A 23,154-nucleotide genomic window follows, 5' to 3' on the forward strand; every position below is an offset into this window, starting at 1 on the left:
TCAGGTAGTTTTCAACAATGAAACCAGAGACAAGGTGATAAATATTGTGGATGAAACGTTGTTTCTTGTAGAAAAAATGCGTGGTTCAGGGTTCAGGATCTGGAAGAGGGGCCGCACACAAATGAAAGAGATGAGACAAGAAACAATAATTTGGAAATTGGGGGGCCAGACGAGAGCCCATCCCAAGAGGATGGACTCTGCTTGTGCTCAGGCCTTGCCACCCTTTTATTGAGTTTGGGATACACCCATAGCCCTTAGGCAGTCACATTCCAGTAACAGACTATCAGTAAGGATTTACATGACTATCTGGTGGGGAAGTTGCTTCAGCTACCATTGTCTCGACTAAACAGTGGGTGCATAGCCCTGACCTTTGCCAGGGCTTTAAGGGTCACCAGCCTTCCAGGTTTCTTGTCCACACCTCTCTGCTAGTGAAGACAATAGGCGGCTTCCCACAACCAAGGCCAAAGCTTCCTAAGGAGGAGGATGGTGCTGAGAATCAGATTGCATGTAAGAACTCAAGAAGGGATCAGTGTAGCCACTAGTCTGCATCCCTACCAGGAGAGCCCTCTCATATTGCTTCAGTGACTTTAAATCTGACCAGTCTGTGCTCTAAGACAAGCTACAGATATGTGTCTTAGATTTACATTGTAGGAAATAAACAGTCTGGCCTCTTTTGCTTATTCAGAGACCCCAGATGAGTTTTTTTTTTAATTGATATATAATTGATGTATAATAACCTATTAATTTCAGGTGAGTATCATAGGGATTCAATATTTACATACAAAAGAAAAGTTCCCCAAAATAAGTCTAGTTACTGTCTTTCACCATGCAATGTTAATACAATATTGTTGACTATATACACTATGCTTTACATTACATTCCCATGACTTATTTATTTTATAACTGGAAATTTGTACCTCTTAATGCCTTTCACCTTTTTCACCTGCCCCCATATCCCCTCTCCTCTCTGGTAACCAGCAGTTTGTTTGCTGTGTCAGTCTTTTTCTGTTTTGTTTTGTTTAAGCATTTGTTTTGTATTTTAGATTCCACATTTAAGAGGTATTTATCTTTGTCTAACTTATTTCACTTAGCATAATACTCTCTAGGTTCATCCACGCTGCTGCAAATGATAAGATTTCTTTCTTTCTTTGTGGCTAATATTCCATTGTATATATGTACAATATCTTCTTTATTCATTCATCTATAGATGGACAATGAGGTAGTTTCCATATCTTGGCTATCTACACTAATAAAAGAGAAAGATGCAAATTGACCATACCTTCGCAACGCCCACCAGCCAATAAGGAGTGAGTATGCAAATTAACCCAAACAAAGATGGCGGGTTAATTTGCATACACAGGTGGGGTGGGATGCTTGCATTGTTGCCAGGGCAACAACGCAGGCATACGCACTGCCCTAGCCACTCTGGGCCTCTGGGCAGCATGGGAAGGGGGAAAGGCAGCTCCGGGCCAGAGCGAATGCAGTGCTGGCAGCCAGGGGAAGGAAGGCCCATTCTTGCACGAATCTTTGTGCATCGGGCCTCTAGTTGTATGCTGCAAGGAAGATGGGAGTACAGATTATCTCTTCAAATTAGTGTTTTCATTTTCTTTGGATAAATACCCAGAAGCAGAATTGCTGGATTATTTGGTAGTTCTAATTTTAATTTTTTGAGGAAACTCCGTACTATTTTCCATAGTGGCTGCACCATTTTACATTCCCACCAACAATGTTTGAGGGTTCCCTTTCCCCCACATTCTCATCAATACTTGTTATTTTCTATCTTTTTGATAATAGCCATTCTGACAGATGTGAGGTAATATCTCATGGTTTTGATTTGAATGTCTCTGATGATTACTAATGTTGAACATCTTTTCATGTGCCTCTGCCACCAGTTGATTTTTTTTAACTTCTCTGAGTTTTAGTGTTTTCAATTTTGCAAAGGGGATAATAATGCCTGTTTTAACTACTTTATATGATTTTATTCAAAGTACTTTATAAATTATAAATTTTGATAAAAAAGATACTATTAATTTTCTTAGTTTTTAAAGATCAGGGATTGCCTTGGATTAAATGTTCAGTTCTCAAATATGGTGGTTACAGAGCTATACTATAAGCCCAATGAATTTTCCTGAACAATAAATGCGATGGATCTAACTAAAGGCAAACAGGGAAGATAGGGTTAAAATCCACAAGCAGTCTGGCCAGTGTGGCTCAGTTGTTGAGCATCGACCCATGAACCAGGAGGTCACAGTTCAATTTCCAGCCAGGGTACATGTGGGGGAGGGCAGGAGGGAGGGTGGGTCCAGGCTCAATACCCAGTAGGGGGTATGCAGAAGGCAGCTATTCATGATTCTCTCTCATCATTGACATTTGTACCTCCTTCTCCCCATCTTTCTCTGAAATCAATAAAAAATATTTAAAAATCCACAAGCGATCACAACAATTACTGGAATATAAATGGCAGATTTTATCCAGTTACAGTTAGTTGGAATTGTGGGTAAGGGAGTCATATGGGCTGTACAGATTTTCAGAATAACTTCATTCTGTATTTTCCCACATTCTGTATTTTCAATGAGACAATACACCCTCTACAGACAATTCAATTCAATTAAGCAAAGTTTTATTAAGCACATGTTAAATTTGGGCACTGTTTTTGTTTTGAGAATTATTAATTATATATTTAACTCTTTTAAAAATATGTATTCCTAGTTTGTTTTTTATTACTAAAAGAAGCCTATCATATCTCATAACATTCTTTTAAAAAAACACCTTCCCTATGCATAATTTCCAAGATTTTTTTTCTGACCCAATTTTCTCCCCTTCTAAGCTCTCTTTTCCCATATTTTTCCTTCCTGCATTCACTCAGCTTTCCTATTGAGTATTGTCTTTCTTTTTGCCAACTCACTAAGTAGTCCTAGAATAAACAATTTGGTATTCAAATTCTGGATACTCGTTTTAGTGAAAAGAATGTTGTTAAGCAGAAGATGAAAATTGCTTGTCCCTGTTCCAATTTTTATTTTGAAATCTTTTATAGTAGAAATTGGCATGCAAATTAGAAATGTCAATAGATGAATATAACTTCAACTACTTATTGATTGGAAATGAGGAGGGAAAAAGGGAAACAAAGGGGACAATGGGACAGGAAGGATGGAGAAGAAAAATGAACGTGTGTTGGTGAGCAGTGGCATAAAGTTCAAGTTATTTTCTCATTTCAAGGTAATTCTCAAGTAATAACATAGAGGGAACTTTCAATATATCTTTAAAATCCATGAAACCTATTATTCTAATACAATTTTGACATCATGCCCAGGTTGCTCATGGTCTCTGATTTTCCTGTCAAAGAACAAGATGGAAAAAGTGACATAAAAATATAAATATTGTGTTGTGGATGGACCAGGTGGAAAAAAATGGAAAGGTTGCTAAAATGCTTAGGTAAAATATTCATTACTAGTAGTAATTACAAACTGAAATTAGGAAATGACAGTTTCATGGGAGCAGAAGCGATTTTGTAGCTCCATTATTTGGTGTGTCCCTCCAGGTACAGTCCACGTTCCCATTGCATAATTTGAAGGCAAAAGCCTGTTGTAGTCTTGGACCTCAATTAAATGAACAACCAAAAATGCATTTAAAATCTGTGATCACAATTCATGTCTGAAAGGATTTTAGCTTATTTTAGCCATTGTAGCAGCTGCTCTGGTTTCTCAGAAAATGATGGACAAGAAAACAATTAGCACTTCTCCAGCTTAAGCGGTGGCACTGTGAACACAAACTAATAGGACAAGAACTTATTAGGAGTGCTTTGTTTACTGCAAAAGTTAAACTGATATTTCATTACATTTCCAGAAAGCAAATGGACCTGCTGATGTGTTTTTAAGAACATGTATTATACTCCGTTAAGATCTGGGCAACTTCTGTGGAATTGAGATCTAGGTTTAGGAGGTACCAAGAATTGTGGCCTTTCAGAGACCAGGCACCAAAATCACTTAGACCAACTACATTCAGGTAGAGACCCTTAGCACTTGCAATAAGCCATGATAGGCCTTTGCCAACTCAGGGAAAACTTGTTACCTGCTGGGCATCTTAGCCATAGTTAGAGACAAGATATACATACTTGTGTCTTCCACCCTTTCTCCTTGTGCTGCCCTCTGCCTGTGCTCTGGTCTCCATGGCAGCCTTCAAACACTGAATACAGTTTTCAGTCCTCCACTATAGCATAGCTCCTTCTGGCAAATATTCTCTTCTTCAGGGTGTTCTTTAGCCCTTTTATAGTCCTAGGTGCTCTACTCTGAACATTGTCTATGTTCCAGTTAGAGTGCAGCTCTCAAAACATAATGTGACATTCATTGCTGGCTGGGTTGTGGGTGTGCTCAACCGAGAGTGAGAAAAACCATCATTCTCTTTGCTTGGGACATGCTGTTACTATGAATCGGGTCTAAGGTCTTATCAACTTTTTTGGGCAATTACATCACATCTCTACCTTATACTGAACTAGTAATTAAATGAATACCTAGAATTGTTCATGTGTGTTTCTTTCAAATTATTTTCAATACAATTTTTTTAGACTGGAGGATAGGACTTTACATTTATTCGCATTTCACTTTTTTCTCCCAGATTTGGCCCAGTGTTGTAGCCAGCAGAGGTCTTCCTGGGTCTAGCTTCCATTGTATGAGTGATTCATACTATCTGCCAATTTGGTGTCCAGGATGCCATTGGTTCCTAAGACTCATTCTAGAAGTCCTTTGACAATAATGAAATTGAAGATACAATTATAAAAGCATTTTATATGATGCCTATGCAAATATTCCTTTCTATTAACTTTAGGAATTTTTTATGAGTCTCATGAATATATTTCCTAATATTATGCCATAGTCTATTAAAATAAAGATGTCTTTTATTAAGACAAGTATTTCACTTTATATATATCAGGAGAAAATGTGTCAGTAACCAGCTTTCATTCCTGGATTACACAAAAGGATGGAAAATTGTTTCCATTTATGACACAATAGTGGTACAGAGCAACACTTGGCATAACAGACTAAGCGAGAAAAACCGAATAGAATTCAAAATAGACTCTGGATGTTCACAGGCTTTGGAATTGTTGAAAGATCATGCAAGGTGATGGCTAATGGCTAAAACATAATGAATGAAAAAACACACCTTCGAGTGGACATGTGCACATGTTATGTGTTGCACATTGTTGTGCAGCCTCAAGGGAAATATGATAGAAAGACATGTTGTCACACTTTGGAGTGATTTCATGAGAACTGGCAACCAGAGTGTGATATTTCAGGCATGGCTGTGGTTTGTAACTGCTCTTACTAATCCCAGATCAGAGGGGTTTGCTAACAGGTAAGCTGTTCGCTTATAACCAGGCTCCTTTGTGGGTATCAACCCGTAGTGGTAGGAGTTAGTAGGAATCAGATGGGGAGATAGTTGGAGTTAGATGTGGAGTTAGTAGGACTCTCCCCTCCAGGAGACACAGCGCTTCTTCCACAGAGCGTAAGCTTGGACTGCTGCAAATATAAAGAAATGGTCGTGGTGGATATTCCAAACGCCTGATATGTTTTCCTGAGAGGAAGCTCCTGCCACGGGGTTAGGATACACAGAGATACATGGGGATGTTGGTGTCATTGCTCTTTTCTCACTTCCTGCTCTAGAGTAATGAGCACCCTGTACTTTACCATTCCTTCTTTTGAATCCTAAAAATCATGCCACCGACATTCATATTCTGTAAGTCCTGGTGGGAAAGACAAAATGGCGGTGGCAGTTTGTTATTTCCTATTAAGAAGTACATTAATTGGATCATACGTGCTTTTATACATAGAGAAGTTCCAATATTATTTCACCTTTAAATACTCTTCTAATTAATTTAGACATATTAATTTTGTAATTCAGTTAAATAAATCTCTCTTGATGTTATCTTTAGCCAAACATTCAAACAACAGCAGCTAACTCTAAATATATTGCTTTGTGTATTCAACACCCTTATCTTGCTCATGGCAATAGGTCAGTAGAGCCTTTGTGCTGGTTAATATGTCTGTCCTTTTAGCCTTTCTCTGAGGTATTTATTCTCTAACCTGCAGATTTCAAGCTTTTCTGCAGTTTCCTCTCTTTTCTTCAGAGCATTCCAATGTGGATATTTTCTCTGTATACCTGTCCCCAGATATCTCAAAATCAGACAGAATTGCAGTTTTAAAGTACTTGTAGTCTCCTGGAAAACAAGATGAAACATGTCCTGGTCTATCTTGTGCATAGGAGAGGTCGGTCAAACCCTTGCCTCACAATTTTATCTCTATGACCTCCCAACCCATCTTTGTCTCCCATTCACAGCTTCAGTTCACGTGTGGTGAACTCAGGCAGATCAAATGGCTTACTATTCTTCTTCCATGTGCCGTACAACTTCCTGCCTCTCTTTTTGTCTGTAAACTAAATCCCAAGTCCTTCCTCATGGGCTTTCATGCTCTTTATTTTACTTATACTGTTTTTCTTCCCAGAAGTATCCTCCCTTTTCCTCTTTTAATGCTTTTACTCACCTTGTTTTCTCTCCCTGGAAATGTCCCTTATCTCATTCTTGGATGTCAGCTGCCCCTTTAGGAAGCTTTACCTTATCTCATCAACTAGAAGTGTTTTCTTTTCCAGGACATGTAAATATATTCATCTGCACCTTCCCTATAGGATTTATCACTTTTTAACTTTTAACTTGAATTTAAACTTATAGCAAAGTTGCAGAGTGTTCGCATTATACCCTTTAATCAGTTTCTCCTAAAGTTAATCTCACATGACCAATAGTACAATTATCAAAGTGAAAGAATTAACATTGGTACAGTACCTATAACCCAACTTTAGAGTTTATTTGGATTTCACCAGTTTCTCCAGGAATGTCCTTTCTCTGGTCCAGGAGCTCACATTGCATTGATTCCCATGCCTCCTTCGTCTCCTCCAATTGTGACTCTTCCTCAGTTTCTCCTTATCTTTCATGCCCTTGAAAATGCTTTTGCCTTGTAATGTCTTTACATTTGTACAGGTGTATTTCCTCATCCTGCTGTAAGTTTCCTGAAAGATTTGTTACCCAGATGTTTTTATTCCCAATTGTGTCTTGCACATGATGGGAGCTCAATAATTACTATTTACCCACACATCAGAAACAATCACCTACAGAATTAAATACTGAGCTGTGTGCTACAGTGACTTTAAGTTTTATGAAACTTAGAGAGCAAGTCTGCAAAATTGTAAGACAGAAAACTTCTTTGCAGATGCTATGGGTGAGGCCTTTTCCTCCAGGCTCCCAGAGCAGGAATCACTGAAGCTCCCAACCTGTGTGGTAATCATGGCACGTGGATACCTGACGGCCAGCAGAAAGGGCAGACGCACCATCCAGCATGACTGGTTGCATCTTCTTACCAAAGACCTCATCAATTCTGTGGTAGGGGTGGGTCCCAGACACTTGCACAGAACACTGAGCTGAAATAATTACTCCCTGCCTCTCTCAGGTCTTGGTTTCTGTCCAGGAGCTTTCTGTTAAGAAACCCAGCACAGAGAGCTCCAGTCTCTTTGCCTGGGATCCTGAACCCTGGCTGGTTTCTCTTCTGTTTCTCCTTACAAGTGACTGAGGAGTGTGTCTGACGTCTCCAACCGTGATGCTAGCCCTCACCCATCCTGATATCCCCAGTTGCTTGTATTTCCCCATTACCATGACCTGTCTGGCCCTGCTGAGTCCCATCCCTCCTCCACAAAGCCAGGAGAGTCCTCACCTGACAGGTGCATGCCTTTTGTGGGCTGTTACACCCACTGTTTTCCTTAGTCTCCTTTCCCACTAGCCCCTACTGCTAACTCCCAGCATGGTTCAGAATTGTGCCTACTCCCTTGGGATTCAGATGTCCTGTTACTTCTTTTTGTTACTCATCTCAATTTACTAGATCTGCAGAAGTCTATAATTCCTCACTACTGTCGTAGAGACTGAAGCTGTGCTTCTCCCCTCCCGCTGAACTGCCAGCTTGGCCTACTGAAGGGTGCCCCCATCCTGTGTGGCCACAGAAGCTTTGCTTTGTCTTGAAGGCCCTTTAATTACTGACATCTGAATGAGGGCCTTCTTCAATTCCAGTTCACACTGCATCAGATACATATTTTTCACAAAGACTCAGAAACATCACCTGTCAGGTTCAAGAGAAATTGAACTGATGTCTGTTGGGTTTTAACTGGAACAGTGCTGAATAATTTTTCATTTTCTTTAGAAGGCCTTACCACAAAGAGAAAACATGCCTAGTAGGTCCCACAGAGGTGTTTTGACATTAGGCTTAATAAAGCATGAAGAACACATTAATAAATAATGTTCTGCTAGGATAACATATAAAGCTGAATGCACTGGCTAGACCCTGAAGTAAATCAAATCATGCATGCAGCCAAACGATTTGTTAACTTGCAGCAGTCTCTTCAAAACGTCTGGCAAAGCCCAATGCAACAGTGCACAAATAAAATCAGCATATTATAAATGCATGCACCTTCAGTTATGATACAGACTGTCAATTTTTTTCACACTCTGTGGGCCCACAATAGTAAATCGACCTTCACTGATACTGATCAGAAAGCATTCCAATGATACATTTAATCTTTGCTCAAAGGAAGATTCCACTCATCAACATGTCCACACAACAGTAGACACAGTTATATCTTCTCATTTCATACCCTTTGTCTCACACATAGTTGCCAAAAGGCATGTAGAAAATTCAGCCAAAATGGTTATTGATCAACTTTTTAGTCTGATCCAGAAAACTTTCAGAAGTGTCCAGAAACAGAGAACAGAATCCTCCTCCCCCACCCCCCGCCCCCGCCCCCGCCCCGGTTTTTCTTTTTTTGTTTTCTGTTTTTTGTTTTTTTTGTTAATCCTCACCTGAGGATATTTTTCCATTGACTTTTTTTAGAGAGAATGGAAGGAAGTGGGAGTGAGAGAGACACATCGATTAGTTGAGGAAATTGAGCCTATAAATGAGGAATGTGCCCTAAACCAGAATCAAACCCATGATCCTTCAGTTTGCAGGCCAACTCTCTATCCACTGAGCCAAACTATCTAGGGCTCATCCTTTTTTTAAAAAAATGAAAGTGCAGTTTCCTAAAGAATCCTTTCCTGGATTTAGAAGTTTGCATGGTTTAGCTGGAACAAGATTTCATGGCTGCTCAGGGCAGTGGAGAGTGGGAGAGAAGCTTGGGTACCTAGGCAGTTCTGCTTCAACAAAGTTCTTTTCATGATAAAACTGATAGACAGTTGTCAAGTGTCAGTTAAGCATGACTCATTCCAGCTGCTCAATAATCTGGAGGGATAGTTTCTCCTGCCCTGCACTCTGACAGCCTACATTCTCCATTCATGAGTGGTTTAGCTAGAGAGCCAACTAGCGTGCAATAAAATGCAAACATTTCCAGGCACTGTTTAGATGCAACAACTTGTTGGGTGGATTAAATTTCAATTCAAAGGCCTTGCCAACCATGTCCATATGCCCAAATTTACACATCTTGCCAGACCTTTTATGTGGTTATGATGACAAAGCCATTAAGTTGCCATTTAAATCCTGTTCCAAAGCTGCAGATTTAAAGGAACCATTATCCCAAGAATGTAAGTATTCTATTAAACAATCTTGAATGTTTTCACAATTCTTATATGCTTATGTGTATATAATATATAGTTATATACAACTAGAGGCCCAGTGCACAAAATTTGTGCACAGGTAGGGTCCCTAGGCCTGCCTGTCGATCAGGGCCTTCTGGCTGCTGGCCAGGGCATTCCTGTGTTCTGTGCCACCCCCTGGTGGTCAACGCATGCCATAACAAGCAATCAAACTCCAGGTCTCCCAGTCGAATTCCTGAGAAGACAATTTGCATATTAGGCTTTTATATGTGTAGATTATATTAAGTTACATACTAATAGTTTTTTCATTTTTTAAGTTAATGGAGACAGTGAAATTGAAGGAACATTTAGGGTTCAAAGTAATGTATGACAAGGTTTCATTTTTGAGAAAACAAGAGAGGCCATGTGGAGAGCAGAAGCACTAGTAGTCTGCATCTATGTAGCCATCCTAAGTGCTTTATATGAATCATCCACTTTAATTACAATAACCCTAGGAGGTTTGTGAAATTATCATTTGCATTTTACATATAAAGAAATTAAGATAGTGAGTTGAAGGTGCCTAAGTTCACACAGGTGAAAAATAGCAGAAATAGGGATTTGGATTTAGGCAATCCAATTCCAGAGTTCACCTCGGTTGCTATTTTGTACTACCTTGTATGTGATCAGGAAATCCAGCCATGGATGGCTCTACTACAAACATGAAAAAAATGGGACTTCCTTTTCTCCCACATTAAAATGTGTTTACGATTAGCCTAAATATCCAAGTTATCTTCCTGTATAATTCTAATACATGTTACGCTACATACATTTTAAAAAATATTTTGCTTCCCATAGTGATGGATCTCAATGCCAAGGTGCAAAACAAAATAAAAAAGAATATTTTCATTTTGTTACCTGAAGAACGAAGCAGTTTTAGTTTCAGTGACAAATGTCCTTAACATTTACTGTATACATTGGTAGAAATACTTTTCTTCCGAAACTAAACAATACTCAAAACCTCAGTGCTGAAAATTTTGTTTCTTTTGGACAGGAGAAAGATTTGGTTGAAGGCTAGTAAGCCTCTAAATAAGTATAAAGTTTTGAAGGAAAAGATGTCATTTCCTGATGAGCTAGGCATAAGCTGGGATTTAGACAGCCTGCTATGGAGAAATGGGGAAAGCAATGCCTTCTTTAGGCCTAGCATGAGAGTGTATTTATTATTTGATCCCTATTAAGATTTATTAATCCTCACCTGAGGATATTTTTCCCATTGATTTTTAGAGAGAGTGGAAGAAGGGAGGGGGAGAGACAGAGAGAGAAACCTCAGGTGGGAGAGACACATGGATTTGTTGCCTCTCACAAGCATCTTAACCAGGGCCAGGGATCGAGCCTGCAACCAAAATTGAACTCAGGACCCTTCAGTCTGAGGGCCAATGCTCTAGCTTCTTAGCCAAATGGGCTAGGGCTGATCCCTATTAAGTTTTAAACACCTCACTTCCCTTTGTCCAGAACCCAAAGCATTAGGAAATATACTCTGTTCTCAAAACATGAATACAACTTTTGTTGAACTTTTTTTAAACTGAAGCTTCTGAACTGAAAAGCATGTACTGAACTGAGTTACACATGTGATATAGAAAGAGAATTTATAATGGCCATGCCATCCATATAGAGATTTCTATTCATTATTAATTCTTCTGTTATCTTGTTTCTTATGCCTCAGTGCTTTACTTCCCCAAATAGATCGAAAGCCCTTTGTGTGAGGAAACTACCTTTAGTATTTCTTTGTTATCCTTAGAATGGTCAATAGAATGTTTTCCAGACAATTCTACTTTTCACAGTGAGTGATTTATTATGTAATTCTAAACTCTAGACAACAATGTGAAATGCAAATAGTCACAATAAATGTATCGCCCCAAGGCACTATTCCTAGCTTATAAGTATTTGGATATCATATTACATGATACTGTCTGTCAAACCATACTTCCAATCACATTATTTTTATTGTTACCAATTTGCATAATGTATACACAGACAACGAAAGGTAAAGGTCAGTTCAGTTTTACTCAGCCCAAGAGGCAAACTAACACACTCTTGGTCCACATAGGTTTACATACAAGGGAAGTTTGGCCCATCAATTCCCTTGGTTATCAGAGAACAGTTCATCTATGAAGTGATTAAAAATGAAGTGAAAAAAAGTTCCTTTGGGAAAGGAATATGCAAAAAAATTTGCTGCCTTATAAATCACATAAATATTCATGGGACGGGGGAGAGGAAGAAAAAGGGGATAGAAATTTCCAAGGACATCACTAAGGGCTTCAACAAAATGAACTCAATCAATCAAAAATAAGCATAAATGAGTTATTTTCAGTGTTTTCCCAATTGGTAATCGGAAAATATTAGCTTTATATTTTTTAAACATCTTACTTTTGGGTTATTGTTACAAAATAAAAAAACATTAATCCAATGTGCATAATGCTAGAATGCTAATAATTAGTCATCACATTAATAAGAACCAGATATAGTTTTAAAATATAATTTTCAACTAACTTCACTGATTATAGAAGACTTGATTGAATTGTACTATGGATATTGAAACAGAAGATCCAGTTTTTAGCTTCTTAGTCTAACAGGATTTACACATGTACAATAACAGAAGTAAAATTGAGTGAATTATTCATGTTCTTACTTCATTCACTATCAGACAAAGTCATCAAAACCTTGCTAAGTTCACAAAGTACTCATTAAGTCTTCTGGACCCTGGGTATTTACAGGTGTTTTCCATAATAATCCTCATCAATCATTTAGAGCCATGTACCTAATGTTATACATACTTTTTAATTTGCTTAAAATGTAAATTATATTGGTTTAATAAATGATATGCCTGGAAATACACATGAAAATTCTATTCTGTGCAATGAGAAACCCCAATTTTATCATTATATAAAACTATGGATCTATCCTTCATTTCAGGCAAATTTAGAATCCATTTACAAGAACCAAATGTACAATATTTTAAGATGTATTATGATGCTTAAACTAAAAACTCTCTTAGAAAATTAATTGCTATTGCTTTAATTTTTTTTTTCATATAAACCTCCCAAGGCTTGGCAGATAGTCTTTTATACTTTTCGTTGTGTTGGGGATATATTGCCTCTCTGCCTTATTAAATTCACTGAAATTATTTTCCAGTGAGTTGCATAATTTTGCCTTGTGAGAGTTCAAAGTGTTCTCACATGACTCTGTACTGTTGCTTAAAGATGCTGAGGAACCCAGGGCCCAGATGTTACTTAAACTGTTTTCTAAACTCAGCACATTACTATTTATTTTTTTTTTCCTTCCACAGTTCATTGAAAAATAATACAGTGTCTTTCATTTTTGCTTTATATACTGAGAAATAGGTAAGTCATGGTTTCATAAATAATTTCATTTATTTTTTCAAAAAAATTCTGAAAAGATCTTTCTAATCTTTTAAGTCCTTTCTGGTAGTGCTGAAGGCGTTATCAATTAAGTGATCCATTCTCAGAGCTTAGTCACACTCACTAATCAGATTGCTTTGTGAGATACAAAAGTATGTTCAGCTCTCTCAATTGAAACAAAACAGAACAAAACATTATTTAAATTATGAGCAATGGAAAATCTCAGGTAGAGTGATGTACTGAAAACATGGATTGGGAGTTTAAAGGATGGATTCCTCTCCTAGTTTTACTACTAACTGGCTCCTAGACTTGCACATACCATCTAACCTGCACAAATTACCCTCTTTGGGACTCAGTTTTTATGCCTGTAAAATAAAGGCAGTTGGACTGGAATTTCTGGGATCACTTCCAGCTCAAACAGGCTGTGATTCTGTATCATTGGAGGTTAGGGATATATGTGGTTATTAACATGAAATGATTCTCAAAGTGGCATCACAAAATGAACTAAATTACAAATTACTATAGGTTATTTTTAAGAATATGTATTCAAATTTAGAGTTCAGTCCTCATTTTTCTTAGAATGAAGTAAGAATATTACCTAAAGGGTCCATGTTTTCAAAATCCAGGGTAATTCTTAAGTTAATATATTCTTACTAGAAGCCCAGTGCACGAAATACATACACGGGTAGGGTCCCTAGGCCTGGCAAGTGATCAGGGCTGATCTGTGGGGCAACCGATGGGGTGGTTGGGGGGCTCCTGCTGGCACCCCCCTTGGCTGGTCTGGGGCCTGCGGGCTGGGGGAAGCTATTGCATTGAGCATCTGCCCCCTGGTGGTCAGTGCACGTCATAGCAACCAGTCGTTCCATAGGTCATTCCACTGTTCGGTCGATTTGTATATTAGGCTTTTATTATATAGGATGGGACATTTGGGTCTTTTTGAGCTAATTTGGCATTGTTTAATATCACTTTCAAGGATATATAATAGTGATACTATAATAATTTAAAATTACTCCAAAAACTGTAAACATAAAGGAAAACCATAAAGAAATTTATATTTTTAATATAATTTTTATTCTTCATTGTTTGAGCTCTTTGTAATTCCACAGCATTGCTTGGAGAGCAGTTGCTAATTAGACCATATGTAATAAAGCCAGGCCAAGAACACAGAAGCTAAAAGTTAGTAAACACATGTAATGGATTGCTTTAATTTGGAGAAAATCTAAGGTCAGTATCGCAAGTCAATTTATGGAAGTTATCAGTAGAAATAGAAGATCTGCGCAACAGTCATTTAATAATGACTCATTCTCCAAGTCTACCCATATATTCTGATTTCAGACAGCCAGGCTGAACATCAGACAAAACAAAACAGCAAAACATCTGCCAGAAGAGCTTGTACAAACAGAACCAGACCTGACCCCACCCTCTGCATCCTATCAGATCATTCCCTCCTTGTCTTACCTTTAATCTGTTTTCTTTCCTTCATTCCTTATCATAGTCTATGATACTACACAACTCATTTGTGGTTATTATTTATTGCCTGCATGTTCCAAAAGAATGCCGTGCTTTGTTCACTGATTGATCTCAAGTCCTTGAACAGCCTGGCACTTAGTAGTGACTAACCAAATACTTGTTGAATAAATAAAGAAATGAAGTTTGCATTGGATTATAATGCATCTGGGTGTAGGTCTGATTCTCATCTGAAGTCACAACTCTTTGCATAAAAAACAAACATCAAGCCAGTCTAGTTTGGGCTTGTCAGGACATTTACTCCCTCTATTATAAAAATCAATCTTTCAATTTGGCACAAGGAAAACATAGTTGTCATGGCATGGCTCCTTTGTGCCTTACCCGTGAAACAAGGGCAGCTAATGGAAGAGCAAAGTGAATTACTTGAGTATGAGGGTGAAGATAGGACAGTTTGTGGTTGTAAAATATTGGCTCTCACCTTAGCTATTCTATTTTAACCAACTTGATGAAACTACCATCTAGAATTTTCTTATTCAAAGGATAAGACCAGTATCTTAATGACCTACATTATAATAATGTGTGACTTACACCATTTAACTTGCATTTATACAGATACAATCATTCGAATATTAGCAGACAAAAATATTTGAGCAATCTTAACTTTCTCAAACAAAATAAGGAAATTGTGGCCCACATGGTGGAGGCCTAGTAGAGGGAAGAAATTGCAATGGAGAAAATGTATGTAAGTCAGAAAAACTGTATTATCTAGGAAGAAATGGCTACTATAAAGTATAACAGCTTCATTTAAATGTTTTTGCCGAAATAATATATCATAAAGGCCAATGTATTAAATTTTAATTTCTGAATATTTTTATCCCTTTATTTTAATAGGAGTGTCACATGCTGGCATACATGCTACTTCTTCACAATTTTAGGCCAGAAAACATTGGTTTTTCTCCCCTCATCATTTTTCATGCTCTACAAAGTTTGCCATCATGAACCACTTTGCATTTATTATAAATAGGCATTACGTTAGAAAAGCAATTCAACTCTATTCCATTTCACTAAGGAAGCTAATCGGCTTTGCACGAGGTAATGGGCCTGTGTGAGCTTGAAGGGTGTGTGAACCAGGAACTGAAGTTACCTAGTTGTTTCCTATTGAACTTGGGAATCTGCAAAACAAAGGCAGGAGACCTGCTGCGAGGAGGATAGGGAAATTATTATAATCTGCGTTTCTAAATTGAACGAGGAGGATTTTTGCTCAGCAGAAACCTCTTCACCGCAAAAACTCTGAAATTATACCCTGCGGTTAGGAATACCTGTTGGGATGTGATGCAGTATGTTTTTGAGTGAGGTGGGAGGGATTGTGATTAATCCCATTACGGTGGATAACTCAAAAGAATGATTTCCTAAAATAACTTAAGTAGCTTTATTGTTTTTAAAAAATTCCATACTCACTAATTAATTGCAATATGTAAAAGTGCAGAGGAAAAAAAGTAGAAGTCTGCTGATCATCTCTCCAGACAGCTTTCTCAGTATATAGGCACAGAGATCTATGCCTACAATTTTATATAAATAGGCTCATATGATACGCACAATTTTAAGCTACTTGGCAACTTTTACTTCTAAAATGAAGTAAGATAGTTTACATACACACATATGTGATAGATGTTGCTGAGTTTTAATATCTCATTGGCTTATAGGTATAATGTTATCTATGGGGAGGCTGAAAACTGCTAATGCTTATACATATGTATATTATAGGTTTTAATAGTGTGTTTTATTCAGTGCATACTCTGCATTAAACTTATGGATATGGGAAATGCTAAAAAAAGTATTCAGATCCCACCATCTAATACAGATTCTGAGTAGAATACCTGTTGGGTGAGGAACCCGAACATTCCTCTGTACTTCAAATCAAATACGTTTAATGCATATAGTAGCAGTCCTAGGGGGACTTCAAAAAGGGAAAGAACTTATAATCCCTTTTTGTTGATTTAAAAAAATTGTTATTAATCAAGTACTTAATATTTGGTTAATAGGTAGTTTTAATTATCATTAAAATAAAAAAACTTGCTTTTGAAAATAAATTTCAACGTAAGTGCTTTACTTTATAACCCTGAAGATGAGTTTTTAAACTTAGCTCAGCACCTAAAATATGGACTATTGGTATTTCTTGGGATGTTTTTAGAAGTTAAGTTTATTTGCTCAACAAACACCTGTGGTTGCTCATAAAGATATTTATTCATGATTATATATATACCTTCGTTACGTATTATACCCATCAAGCATTCACTCTAAAGTTTCTCTTGCCCTAGTTAAACATTTTGGCTCTAATTTTTATCTTTTATGATATTAAGATTCCACAGTAGTCCCCCTTTATCCACAGTTCACTTTCTTCAGCTTCAGTTACCTGCAGTCAACCTTGGTCCAAAAATATTAAACAGAAAATTCAAGAAAAAAACTACTCATAAGTTTTAAATTGTGCCAGGTCCTAAGTAGTGTGATCAAATTTTGAGCAGTCCCGCTCTGTCCTGCCAAAGATGTGAATCATTCTTTGTCCAGTGTATCCACACTGCTTTTGCTGCCTGGCCATTAGTCAATTAGTCACCTAGTAGCTGTGTCAGTTATGAGAGAGAGAGAGAACACATTCACATAACTTTTATTACAGCATATTGTTATTCTATTTTATTATTGTTGCTGTTAATATCTTACTCTGCCTCATTTATAAATTAAACGTAATCATAAATATGTATGTATACGAAAAAACTTCATGTATAGGGTTCAGTACTATCTGCCGGGGTTCTTGTTCCAGCATCAAGAAGGGCTCAGCAATCTGGAGAAGGCTGTGCGTAGATTAAATAGGAGTCCAGAGATGAAGCATAATTTGAAAGGCATTGGGGGTCAGAGGAGCCTAGCTTAAAGAGTTAAGATCTAAGTTCTAAGGTCTCAGGTCTCCTTGTCCCAGGACCCCATGCTTTTTATTAACACAAATTGTCCTGAGGCGAGGCAGAGATATACACTTCAAAGGGTAAGGGTTTCATACAGAGTCCATTGTCAGAATGGGGGAATTAGCTTATGGCTGTTCAGGTGTTTGGCCAGTAGGAGGCAATAACATGTAGATTAAGATGCCCTTTAACTGTCTGGCAGCCACAATCAGTTTCCTATTCAGGTTTGGGGAAATGCCTTTAGCCATTCCCAACAGGTGACTACATGTGTGACTCAACCCTGTTGAATCCCCAAGTTCCATCAACCTTTTGATGAAACTCTTGAAATTATTACATCCTGGAATTGGCTTCCAGCAACTATCTGTGGCTTCGGGCATCTACTGGGTGTTTTGCAACATATCACCTGCAGATAAGGGAGGACTACTATAAATCCTTATTTCTTTAGGTTGCATTTTCCTAGTACCCCTTTGACTACACTTTCATTTTCAAGTTTTCGAATAACTTTGTTTTGGCTGCATTCAGCTTAGAATTTGGTTCTAATTTATAAATTGTAAGTTCATATAATAACCCATATATGAAGTTGGTAACTTTATATAATAACCTTGAACTTTTACATCTTTAGATTATGTAATATTTCCTTATTATATGTGATAGAAAAATAAGCGTACATTTTCCTCTTTCTCCCCCCATTCGTTGCCACCTAATGTTAGGCAGTAACGTGACCTTTCTTAGTATCTTTGTTTTCTACTCTTAGATATGCTTATACTTTTATGACTTGATTTAGTTGGTTTAAATGACATCCAGTATTCCGAGATATTGCGAATAAAGCAATCAGCTAATTTAGTATATGCATCAACTTCTTTCTTTTGTATCCAACTTTGTGTTAGCTGCTTTAGTGCTCCCGGATATTATACTTTTATGCTCTATTCTGTTACCCTGATCTGCATTTTATTTTAGATTTTGTTTAGAGTTAAATACATCCAATGCTCACAGTTAGTCCTTTTGTAGTGATTTCTACAGTCACCTCTTTGTTTGATGGCTTTTGTCCCCTAATAGTTGCCTCAAGAAGGGCTCATGATCGCATCATTTCCTGAGTTCCTCTATGTTCAGAACATTTGCCTCGAGCTTTTATACCTTGAAAGGAAGTTTGGCTGCCCATATAATCCATGGTACCCACTTTCTTTCCTATATTGATGGTGAATTCACGATCTCTGAATTCACTGTCGCATATCTCAACTTTTACTACGTGACTTTTCTTTCTTTTTTTTTTAAGTTTTGCCAAAATTGGTCTCCTTGAAAACTTAAAACTCTCTAAATCATTCTCTTCTCCAGGATAAAAGAAACAAGTCATTGATGGAAAGTTCTTAAGGTCAAAATATCTCCAAAGTAGTTTTTAGTGAACTTAATGATTTGTTTATTTAGTTAGCTCATGTCATTGCATTTTCCTTATGCCTTCCTCAGAGTACTGTTTTAAAACAAGTTAGAGTTATGTCAGAGCTAGAAAGGCCCACTGTCAGCATCAGGTGCAAAGTCCTCATTTTAGGATGAAGACACTGAGGCCCAGGGAGAGGTCAAGAGATTTCCCCAAGGTTATGCCACTAACAGGAAGCTGAGTCTGAACTTGAACCCCAGTGATTCCCAGGCAGGAATCCTTTCCACTTCACTGAGTCCTTTAAAAATATAATGATCACTCGTGTGTGTGTGTGTGTGTGTGTGTGTATGTGTGTGTGTTGAGAACATTGAAGATCTACTCTCTTAATTATATGAGGTGATTGATGTATTAACTAGCCTTATTGAGATAACAATTTTGTTGTACGTATATATGTGTATCAAATCATTACATTGTATACTTTAAACATTCACAAAGTTATATGTCCATTATATCTCACTAACAGTGGAAAAAATGTAATGATCAAATGTTTATTCCCTGTCACATAGGATAATTCATCTAATGTCTGCTTGAAAATTATCATTTCATTTCTTATTCCAAACATGTAGGGAATGACACATGCAGGATAGCTGTATCAGAGAACTTTCAGTGGTTTTGTTGTTCAGTTACATATATTGTCACTTTCATTTTCTGTTTCTTGAAACTGGGAAACTTCAAATAAATGTAGAGTTAGTTTTCCTACTCCAAACTCCCTAAACCATCATTTTGAAATCAAATTACACAGCTTATGCTTAAAACATAAGGGCCAGATTCTGTCTTCAAATGCACCACCCACTCTCTAACAACAGAATTTGGCCCTAAAAACCCATTAACAAATATTGTCATTAAACTAAAGAGCTAATTACTTTGGATTCAGACAGAATGAACAAATTCATAGGCCAACTGCAGCTGGTAGTAATAATGGTGAGACTAACCGTATGTGCACTGGAGATTTAAAGAACAAAGACATATTAACACTAATGTAACCAAACATACAAAATCATCCTCCAAATGGAGCAAACTGTTATAGTTAGAAAACTCTTGAAAGCATATTGGTATTATCTGATGCAAGAAATGAAGACTATTTCTAAGAAATTAATCATTTGAAATTAATAATTTGAAATTACCAGTGCTTAATAAAGTGCAAAACTTGAGAAATTTATTCTGTTGCAATATCCCACAAATGAAGAATTACATCTAAAAACCAGTTTGATCTAATAATAGCTATCACTCTCATATTCAAATCAGTTTAATACTTTAAGATGAAAAGTATGCTTTAAGGCTATTTTAAATAACTGTTAGTGAAACTACCTAATAGTTCTATAGAAGTGAATTAACCAGATAATTGAATATTTTCCAATCCCTTAAAAATATGTTGAAATTACATTAATAATACACACTTTAACCCTGGATGGTGTGCTAAGTGGTTAGAGCACTGACTCTAGACCCAAAGGGTCTCAGGTACAATTTTGGTCAAAGACATGTACCTGAGTTGCAAGTTCCCTGCCATGGTTGGGGCACATTGGGGAGGAAACCAATTGATGTGGCTCTCTCACATTGATGTTTCTCCCTCTCTCTTCTCTCCCCTCCCCCCTCCCTTCCACTCTCTCTAAAATCAATGGAAAAAATATCCTCCAAAGTGAGGATTAACAAAATAATAATCATACATACATACTTTAGAAAAAGTTTTATAAACCCTGAACACTAATAAAAATCAACCATAGTTTCATCAATGGAGCATAACCATTAATAATAATTTGGTGTTTATTCCTTCAATTTTTCTTCCTGTGCTTCTGTAGCTTTTTAAATATGGTTTTATAACTTGTTTTCATATACAGTATATTATGAGCATTTCCCATGTCAATAATTATACTTTTTGTACATAAATTTTAATTACTTCCCAGCTTCTTAAATTGAGAATAATAAACACATTTTAATCTTTTAGGCTATCTCACAAATGTCATTATTATAGTTTCATAATAACACTAATACTCCCTAGAGGTTCTTACATATTTAAATCTCTTTTCTCCCTACTGAATGGTCCCAGATGGCTCTACTGTTCAGAAGCTGCATCTTACTTTTAACCCTATTTCCCCCTCAATATCAGGTTTCCAGAAAAAGCTGGCCCAGCCTGAAATACACCTACATTTTCTGTTTTCCTTTCTTAATTAATGACATGGAAGATGATCTACTGATTACTAAAAAAAGCAAAAGCGAAAAAGAAAGAACAGAACAGAAGCTTCTGTTTTTCCTGAAATTGAAATAATACAGATTTGTACTAATTTAAGTCTAATTTGGAAACTTAATTGAATCGCACACTTGTGTACTACATACTTGAGGATTTTATGATATTGTGTAGTACATATTTTAGGGTTTATTATCAGGTATGGCAATCTTATGATTAAGAACAATTCTGACAACAAATATATGTGAAAATTTATTATTATAGTTGACCCAATTATGTAAATCTCTAATTTTGATTACTTGAAAAAGCTCTCTCTTATTTTATGCATATGACTATATAAATTTATTTTAAATTGTTGAATAGCTAATATGTGTAGCTAACTGGCACTATAAGAATATACTTTTTTTTATTAAGGGTTTACTTTTACCTTTTGATATTTTATGAACAAAAAATTCTACACAGTATGAACAAGACTGATAAGGAGAGAAGAAAATGTCTATAAGCCAGATATTCAATCAAAGGAGTTTAATTAAAAACTTTACTTTTTACTATAAAAATAATATCATATTGTAGTTGTAAGGAATCATCACAATTTAAGATCTGAATATGTCCCTACTAACCACTTCTTCAACTGGAATTAAAAAGCAAACATTTTATAAACTTAAATTTGAAAATAATAAAAACAGAGGTGCTAAATGAGATATAGAAATACAAATGTGTGATACTCAATAAATGTTCCTATAGCCTGTTATAAATATACCACCTGATTTATAAGTTTTTATCTGCAAAGGAAGAGTAGCTAACTATGTATTAAGCAGATCTGTTCTTTAAAATCTATGGCTGAGTTTTCAATATGCAGAGGAAAAAACCCCTCAAAAATGTAGAAATGCTTAGCCAACCCTGGCAAGAACTCATTATTTTCAACATGTAGTTATTTCTTGGAATTTGATCAATAGCCATAAACATCTGCATAAATCACAACATTACAGAGAACAGAGAAACAAGAAGAGAGCAGTGGCAGGACTGTCACTCTGAGAGAGAAATGGGGACACCTGGGAATGAGCTCATTGTAGTGAACCTTTAAAAGGAAGAATTCAATTTGAAGGGGTCATAAAGGAAGCACTCATTTAGCCCCTCTGTGCTAAAAGCACTCCTTTCTTGTTTATTCTTGTGACTGAAAGAAACAACATAAAACCCCATTTAATATAACTCATTGTTTCTCACAAGCTCCAGACCCACCCTCATCAGGATCACGTGGGGGTGGGTAACTGTAAAAATGCAGATTGCTGGGCTACCTCCCAGACCTGGTGAATCTCTCTGTGAAATGTGCCCAGGAGTCAGCATGTTAAGGGCCTCCCCCTACCCCCATGTGACTCTTATGCACATTTAAATTTGAGGACCAAAATAGTATCTTATAACTACTTTGTTCAAAACCAATGATCAGATACCGAGATCACCACTGTGCCTTGCTTGTATATACATGGACATGACATATAACAACTTTTAAACTTTGTATTTTATTTCCCTCTTTTGTTGTGGAACGTGGAACTATTTTCTTATAGTTCATAACTTTCACTTTTGTGTATTTTATTAACATATATTAAATATCACTTTTGATGTAACTAAGCGTTACATAAGAATGTGAGTCACTTCCAAACATCACTTACCTTAAAATCCTATGCTTATTCAGAAAGTTCTGAACATGTATGGTGGGAATTTTCAAGAAGAAGATAGGAAGTGGGTCCTCTGTGTAATTTCCGAATGTTTCAAGGCTGGGGAAGGAGACTCCTTAGGTGGACACCAGAAATGCCATTGAGAAGGGAAGACAATGCTGAGGCCTCTGGGCACCTGGTTATCTCTGAACAGAACAGAAAAACAAGTAGTTGGTTACCTGAAATTCAGAGTCTCTGTTGTAGAGGTTATTTTCAGTAAACGAGCAGTGTTACTAAATTTAAACTTGGCCTGGGCTTGCTGCTGCCTGATTTAGCAGTTGTCATTTAAAATTTCATGTCATTGTGAAGTCAGAATTACACGATGCTGCTGCCTGCAGAAGATTCAGGTTGAATTCATATTGCTTTAATTGACTATTTTTTCCCAAACATTGCATCCAGCGA

At 36.9% G+C, this 23,154-nt stretch overlaps 1 protein-coding gene across 6 annotated transcripts in view; it reads right to left on the minus strand.

The window, feature by feature from the left end:
* The window catches only part of HS3ST5 (heparan sulfate-glucosamine 3-sulfotransferase 5), a 236,801-nt gene that overhangs the window by 126,691 nt on the left and 86,956 nt on the right, over positions 1-23,154 (minus strand). For all 6 annotated transcript variants that reach the window (XM_006084374.3, XM_014451810.2, XM_023750146.1 and 3 more), the window contains one exon: positions 22,708-22,898. The gene's annotated coding sequence lies outside the window, so the exon portion shown is untranslated. The remainder of the gene's footprint in view (positions 1-22,707; positions 22,899-23,154) is intronic.

The sequence above is a fragment of the Myotis lucifugus genome, unplaced genomic scaffold, assembly GCF_000147115.1.
Source record: "Myotis lucifugus unplaced genomic scaffold, Myoluc2.0 scaffold_11, whole genome shotgun sequence".
Taxonomy (NCBI): Eukaryota; Metazoa; Chordata; class Mammalia; order Chiroptera; family Vespertilionidae; genus Myotis; species Myotis lucifugus.